At 37.3% G+C, this 8,689-nt stretch overlaps 1 long non-coding RNA gene across 1 annotated transcript; it reads right to left on the bottom strand.

The window, feature by feature from the left end:
• Window positions 1-4,981: 4,981 nt before the first annotated feature.
• LOC308653661 lies at window positions 4,982-8,447 on the bottom strand. Its single transcript, XR_014023082.1, has 2 exons — window positions 7,945-8,447; window positions 4,982-5,915 (listed from the first exon to the last, which is right to left on the bottom strand). It is a non-coding gene; the product is annotated as an uncharacterized lncRNA (long non-coding RNA).
• Window positions 8,448-8,689: the final 242 nt, after the last annotated feature.

Consider the following 8,689-nt stretch of genomic DNA (forward strand, 5'->3'; position numbering starts at 1 on the left):
TGATTAAATTAATGTATTTTGTTGACTGTTTATCTAATAATTATCAGGATATTTGAGAAGGATTAATATTCCCAGGTTCCAAAATACATATTTTATTCCAATTCACACATTAGCTTCTATCTAACTTAAAAACAGGATAAATAACATCAGTCTTCTTTTTTATCAAGAATAAGTAAGAAAAATAAATTATTAAAATAAATTATCCAATCTCAATATTCAAATTGATTTTTATGTGTTAAAATAATACAATCACAGGAAAGGGTATGCAAGGGATCATTTACTTTGCACCCATTATTTTTTTGGCAGTGCAGAGGATCAAACCCAGGGACTCCACATGCTACCCAAGTGCTCTGCAGCTGACTCCATCCACACCTTCTGTTTGGTCACTTTCTAATTTCCTCTGTCATCAGTAGATGAAAATCATTCCCATTGTTTACTGCCTTTGTGAAGTTCCATATCTTGAACTGGCATATGGTAATTCAAAACTGAACACATATTACTAAACACTGATATGATTTAAATGTTTTGGGAAAAAAAAACTGTCAATATTTTATAGGTTCAATAAGTTTGTAACTTTACTGGACAAATGTGAAAACTCAAAGGAGAAGTAATGATTAGCATGTATGTGTGCTAACAACCAACAAAATAATTTATTTAGAATTAAATATGTGTTAGCCACTGTGCTAAGAGCTTTACATATAATGTCTCATAAATAATAAACTAAACCCATGAACACAACAGATTTGACCCACAAACATATTTACTTTGACTTAATATAAAATGGAGACCAGGCAAGGTCATGGTAGAGTAACAACTCAAGAATTTAGAAGCCCAGCTTTAGAAGCCCCAGTCATTCCATATTTATAATTTATGAAGTCACACGAAAGACAATTGAATGGTTGTGGGTCACACAGAGAAGCCATCCTTTCTGAGATTCTCCGGCTTTCAGATACAACTACTCACTTTACTCTTTGATGGTACCGAAATCTTATTCTCCAGAAAGGCTCCAGTTGTATAATAGTATCTCATAATCAAGTAAGGGTGTTTGAGCCAAAATATAGTAATATTGGCTAGACCCTTGTTTATCTTGCATCAGGCATAAGGATATTCTTATAAATTCTATCCTGTAAATACAAATAGGATGTATTAAGTGAAAGTTGAAGAAATATTTAGCACACAAAATTTATAATCATTGTTCAGTAATTGTTGTTCTTTTGTCAGTCTAAGAAAAACAGTCTGTTCCAGGTACCCTATAAGGAAGACACTAAATGTGAATTGCAGACCTTCCAGTAAAAAGGCAAATTAAATTATTTATCCTGCAACACAAAATGAGAATTTAAAAATTTGGTCAAACTGTCTTATTTCCCCCTCTTCACCCTATGGGTGAAAAAAATTCTCTACCGGATGCTTTTGGGAATGACTGAAGACTTGACTACCCAACTCTAGACCAGTGGGTTGACAGCAGTGTAATAGTCACATTTACCCACAGCCCACATAAGGAGGATGCCACACACCATGCCAGCACATACAGAACTGTACTCAGGAAAAGAATGAACATCCAGGGGTTGTGAGAGGGGGGTCTTGTAGACTCAAGAGAGTGAGGTGTCCTTAGTTTCTGCAGGGGAACATGATTAGCTAGTGTGATTAACTGTGGGTCTGCAAGAAATTTTAAACTGCTGCTTAGAGACAAACCAGAACTGAGACCTATTCCCTTACAAGACACAGGTATTTTTGTAGGAGCTTTTATCCACAGAAGCAAAGTGGAAAGGGGAATTTATGGGTAGGCCATTTGAGGTCCTGCCAATTTTACCAGATGTCAAAAGAGTATGATATATTGAATTGTACTTTTAGGCCTTGCACCACACAAGTCTATGATGGCATGTCAGTCACCATAAACCTATTGGATATCATGAATTGTGCTCATCATGATGGCCAAGGAAAGTCTTATGGTGTAAATCGATTATTCAAGTCCTAATAATTCACATAATGTCTAAGAATAATCTTCTTTTCTCATAGTCAAGCAAGGTCTTTGTATAACATTTTACTCTCAATCAATATCCCTCTTTCAACCATTAATTTTATTAATAATGTTTGAAATTAATGATGGGGAGATTTGGATGAATTCTAAAACTTCATAATTAATAGGAACAATTAGAATTACAAAAAATATTAAGTACCCACTAACCAACCATAGGTCAGCTATAGTAAAGTTCTCCATTCCTACAACATTCTATTTCCATACATGAAGCCATATATAGGCATTTTTTTCTTATTTTCTAAGTGATCCTTTCATCACAACTGTACTGCTTTTTAATCATATAGTACATTAAAATTTCACTTTCAGCCTTTAATTACTATATTCTATTTTTGCAGTATTACAGATCATTTTGTACCAGTTCCCAAAAATCCCAGAGGGCTCTGCTTACTACACTTGGGCCATTCAATTTTATATGTTGCAGAAGAACTTGGTTCCTTTGCTAAGAATCAACAGTTATGCTATCCAAATTCTACTTAAAAAATTATTATATTTTAACTGACAAATAAAATTGTTATAAAATTTATAAAAGCATACGGAAAAGAGAGAAAATACAGTATCCATAGTAACAGTAAATTTTAATTCTTATTATTTCATCACTCATGTAAAATCTTTAATACCATTTTTTTCTATTATTTCCTCTTTCCTAGAATGATTGCCTCCTTTAAATTTGGACTCCAGATCACTTTTTTCTGCTTGGTTTCCAGTCCCTTATTCTGCTCTCAACACCTTTTATTTCATTAGTTCTCAATAGAATTCTATTTTCCAAATTTATCAACTTCCTCTCTTTAAAGATGAACTGTTTCTCCAAAAATACCCAAATAGTTATCATCTGTTGATTCAGAGAGGAGACATCTAATTCTAAAGTTCTCAGAAACTCAGGATATCTCCAGAGCCTCTACCAGAATTTTTAGAAATATCTTCAAACATTCTTCTCTGGCTCAGAGGGAAAACAACAACAACAAAAAAAAAAAAAAAAAAAAAAAAAACCTTTTATGCAGATCTTCTCCTTCCTGCTCAATATTTTCCATATCACTGAACTCTATGTTAACAGTCACCCGAACTCCATTTAAGAAAACACTTAATTGTCTCATATTTACAAAATATGAGAAAAATAGATTATTTTTCATTATTCATTGACATTCTTGAGTGCTTTATTTTTTCCCTTAGATGTCATATATTTACATGGGGCAAAACCAAGGACTTACTTTCTGACAGTATTGTAACATAATATTAAATATAAGAAATATGAAAATCATCACCAAATCCCAAATTATTCCTTGACCTAATTAATACCATTATTTTAAGAATTTAACTTGATCAGTTATTAAGCCATAGTGGTAACTTCTGCTGATAGCTAAGGTATGATATTTTTAATAATTAATCAGGAAGGAATCATATATTTTAATATAAAATGTCAGAAAAAAATTGATGTGAGTCAAAAAGTCATTTAAAACAAAAGTTTATATTGCCAAAGATGACTACATAATGGATTAATAAGACAAATACAGTGAAAAGAACTGGGTTAAAAAATAAACAGAATTTCCAGCTAAAGAAAATATGTGGTTCTCAAAACTAGAAATATTTCCAAGTTGTTAACATTTACCCTGAAAAGGAATACCTTTTTCAGGAATGTATTCAATCTCTTCCTGAAAGATACAAAAGTAATATAATATATTCCCATAAAACTAAAGAAAAATAAAGGGGGGGCTGCATGAATCAATAAAAGATTTCTACTTTTATTATTCTGTATGTGGATATCTAACATCATTATTGAAATAATTGTCCTTTGTTCAGTGTATGCTCTTTGCACCTTTGTTGTAAATCTTAGACTGTAGATATGTGGGTTTAATTCCAGGCTCTCTATTCTATTCCATTGGTCCATGTGTCTGTATTTATGGATTACTACATCTTAGTTACATATTTTGAAAAAAGTAGTATCATGAAGTCTGTGTTGATGTTTTGCTCAAAATGACTTTCATGGATTGGAGTTATTTGTGGTTCAATATAAATGTCAGTATTGCTTGTACTAATTCTGTGACGAATGTCATTGGTATTTGGGAGAAAGGGCACTAGAGACTGAACCTAGGGGTATTTAAGCATTGAGCCACATCTTCAGTCCATTTTTTATATTTTGTTTTGAGACATATTCTTACTAAGTTGCTTAGGGCCTTGCTAAGTTGCTGAGGCTGATCTTGAACTTGAAATCTTCCTACCTCAGCCTCCTGAACCACTGAGATAACAGGCATAAGATACAGTTCCCAACTGTTATCAATATTTTGACATGGTTTGCATTGAAATTGTAAGACATTTTGGACAGAATATGTATTTTAATAATAATGATTCTCCCAATACACAAATATGATGTATGTTTTCATTCTTTTTCAGTGTGAATGTGTAAGTGAATTCTATTTAATGTTTTTCACCAGTACTTTATAATTTTTATTGTAAAAAAATTTTCACCTCTTTTTAAAAATATATTTCTAAGCATTTTATTTTTGGTGGCTATTGTAAATGGAATTACTGCATTAGTTTCTTTTTCAGATAATTCAATACTGACATATACAAATGCTACTAATTTTTTTTATATTGATTTTGTATCTGGAACCTTGCTGAATTCATTAGTTTGAATACATTTTTGGTAATTTTTTGAGCTCTTTCTATATATAAAATCATATCATCTGCAAACACTGACCATTTATTTTTCTTTCCCAATTTAGATATCTTTTATTTCTCTTGTGTATTACTGACCTGGACTTCCAGCACTATGGTGAATCAAAGTGGTGAAAATGGGTAGAAACAGTGGAACTTTCATTTTTAAATGCCATTTGTACACAGATTGGTATCTTTACAATAAATAAATTATTGCATTCATAACTAAAAAACACTTGGAAATGGATAAAGTGTCGCGTCTACCCGCCAGCAGGAATGACGACAACAACAGGATTCTTCTTTAACACGCTTTATTGGGAGCATCCATTAGGTATAGATGAGAGGAAAGACCCCGAGCCCGAAAAAACCACCCCTTATATACTTCAACTGCAGCCCTGCTCGTACACCATTGGACAAAGAGCGCATAGCAACACAGCAGCAGCCAATAGAATGATAGACCCAGCACTTGCACACAAGGCAAGAGACACACAGTTCCAGCTTGTGCAAAACAACAAGCACTTCTTGAAAACAGTTTGTTCCAGGAGCTGGACAATTGATACATTCCATTCTAGGGAGTGGCTGAAAACAAAGAACTGGGTCTCAGCCCAAGAATTAGGCTCACGCCCACACAAGGCAGCACAGCAAAATAGCTCACCACAGTTCCCCCTTTTCAATTTTGTTCGAGCCATTTGAAATTCTCCCGATCCAGGAAGTGTCCTCATGATGACCCCTCCGATCAAGGGTGGCATTCAAAGGCCAAACAAGGAAGTCACCTTTCTGAGTACAATGGGCAACATTTACCCTTCAGAGTGCAAAGGCTGTCTTCCTAAGACATGGAAGCCTTCCAAGGTGCAATGACAACAAGGTCACTTGGTGTGCAAAGGCCATCCACATCAAAACAGGGGTTTTAGGATTTTGCCAAGCTGGCTAGCCAAATTTGTGGGGAGGCCCCAGGTTCCAGTGCAGCAAGCGCCTGAACTACCTTGACTCTATCACTCTGCTGCGTGCGTCGCATACGACAAATCATCCAAAGGCATAAGACAAGGCCACAAAGAAGCATAGCACTAAATAACCCAACCCCTACCCACTCTTTAAAGTAGGAAAATATAGAAGAAGCCCAGGAGGCGAAGTCTGCAACAGAAAGAGGTTCCACGTGTGTTCCATTTAAGTTGGCAATCTGAGACAGCAGTTCTTGAGTGAGTCGCTCTCCTTCCTGGGTCCAGTTTCCCTGTAAAAATCTAGACAATCTATTACTCTGTTCCATGGAAGCAGTCATATTGTAATATAAAGGAGTAACACACACATACTTATAATGAGATACACATCCTAACTGAGTAATTTTATAAACTTCCTCTACTTGTTCTTGTATTATATCTACTCTTTGATTAAGCAAGTAGATACCAGCAGTAAGATGTCTATTGATTTCTTCCACCGTAGTTAAGGCTTTAGCTGTTTGATCTACTACACTATTAATGACTTGAGCTGTTTGTACCTGAGAGGCCATAGCTATGGCTGCAGTGGTAGCTGCTGTGGCAGACGCCACAATAGCTGTAACTATAGCAGCTGTAATGCCGAAATCTCTCCTTTCCCTGACCAACTGTACCAGGGGAAAAGAACTAGGATCGGCATCAACTGGCATGGGCACAAAGGTCGGAACCTTTACCACCAAAGCCAATGACAAGGAAGTATTCCAACACTGGGTTAAATAACACTCTTTTACAGTACAATTAACTATAGTAGAATTGTCAGTATGATTAACAAGTAAGAACATGAATGGTGGCTGAACGCATATTTCAGCAGCAGGAAAAGAAATATTATAGAATTCTTCATTGATAGTGATATTTGATAAGTATTTTTTGATCCCAAATTGACATGCATTTCCAGAAACATTTTTAATCCAATGAACTCCCTCGTTCAAATAGGCTATCGTGGAGAAGTCTGTTCCCGCTCCCACCTCATTATATAATACCCAAGAGTACCAAGGCCATCCTGCCAGATTTGTCCTAGTAGAATTTCCACTAATATTAAAAGAAAACCCCCTGAGGGGAGGGGACAATTGGAACCCCGGGGCAACTTGTTTTTCTGGAACCAGAGGACTCTGACAAGGAGTAAACTCTGGCGGAAAGGAATAATCGGGTGAACATCGTGGCCCAGGTCTCATTTTGGTAGCATTTGGTGTCCCCCAAAATTTTTGAAGCTGCTTGAAGCATTCGGGCGACAAAATCTGAAAATGGCTCAGCTGGGCCCTGTATGACTTTTGTAAGATTCCCTGATGTTTCACCTCTATTGGGGAGAGCCTTCCAGGCACGTAAGGCCAAAATATTAATTTGTTGATATACTACTAATGGATAAACATTTTGATTTTGGGCCCACTGACCTGTCCCGGTCAGCATCTCCACATCCCAGGCTTGTTGACCATCAGCCGCATTCGCATGAGCCTGTTGTATAGTGGCATCCAAGTATAATGCCTTAAAATCAAGATATTGTCCCATGGAGAGACAAGCCTTTGCTAAATGATACCAATCCATTGGTGCCATAGCATTAAGATATAAGCGTTCAAGCAATGCAATTGTAAAAGATGCTGTGACACCATTAGTCCTGACAGATTCAGCTATGTCTTTAACTAATTTATAAGGAATGGGCTCAAAATATCTCTGTCCCTGTGCATCCTCAAAGACAGGATATGCACCAACAGGATATGCCCCCTCCTCCTCCAGCTTCCTCCAAGTACTGCGTTTTATGAAGCCACAAGCTCCGCCTGGAGCAGTGGGTGGAGACCCTTTACGTGGCAACAGTTGTTTAGCTACAGAATACGCCGGAGGCTTCGGAGGAAGAGGGGCGGCGGCCATTGCCGCGTCATAGCGGCCATGCTCATATTCAGCCACCATTTTCTCTAAGCTTTGTTCTTCTTCTGGGGTAAAGCCTTCTGACTCACCTTCTGACTCAGACTCATCTGAATCAACTATCTTTAATTTACGGAAGGCAGATAAATCTGGATAGAGTTTCGGGCATGCTCCTAACGCTGGAGTCACGTCCTTTTGTTCCTTGAGTGCACTTTCACTTAACTTTGCATTAGATCCCCTTTTTTGTTTTGTTTCATGTCTTTCTTGCTTAGATTCCTCTGACTCTGACCCAGTATCCTGATGCTCCACCAAAATCTCCTGTCCCCTTTTAGTGGTTTCAGGAAAACAGACTGATATTGACCCATGATAGAGCACTATACTAAGCCAGAGCCACCGGATCAGGGGATTACTTACCGGCGCCACCGCTCCGCGTGTAAAGTTCTGAATCCTCCCGCAAAATATCGGGGGTCCCCTCGTAGCCAACAGATGACAATTCCCGGGATTTCGGCACCACTTGTCGCGTCTACCCGCCAGCAGGAATGACGACAACAACAGGATTCTTCTTTAACACGCTTTATTGGGAGCATCCATTAGGTATAGATGAGAGGAAAGACCCCGAGCCCGAAAAAACCACCCCTTATATACTTCAACTGCAGCCCTGCTCGTACACCATTGGACAAAGAGCGCATAGCAACACAGCAGCAGCCAATAGAATGATAGACCCAGCACTTGCACACAAGGCAAGAGACACACAGTTCCAGCTTGTGCAAAACAACAAGCACTTCTTGAAAACAGTTTGTTCCAGGAGCTGGACAATTGATACATTCCATTCTAGGGAGTGGCTGAAAACAAAGAACTGGGTCTCAGCCCAAGAATTAGGCTCACGCCCACACAAGGCAGCACAGCAAAATAGCTCACCACAATAAAGTAATGAAAGGATTGTTCTTTATTTTATTCCAGACCTTGGAGAGAAAGCTTTCAGCTTTTCCTATTTAGTGTAATGCAAGAATACAAAGGAAAGAGAACACTTGCACACAGCTGGAGGGAATGTAAATTATTCCAGTCATTTTTGAGGTCTCTTAAAATTTTAAGAAAGAACTACCATGTTGTTCAGAAATCCCAGTAGTGAATATATATCCAAAGTAAGTAAAATCAGTAT

This window comes from Spermophilus citellus (genome assembly GCF_964194105.1).
Source record: "Spermophilus citellus genome assembly, chromosome: 7".
Lineage (NCBI taxonomy): Eukaryota > Metazoa > Chordata > Mammalia > Rodentia > Sciuridae > Spermophilus > Spermophilus citellus.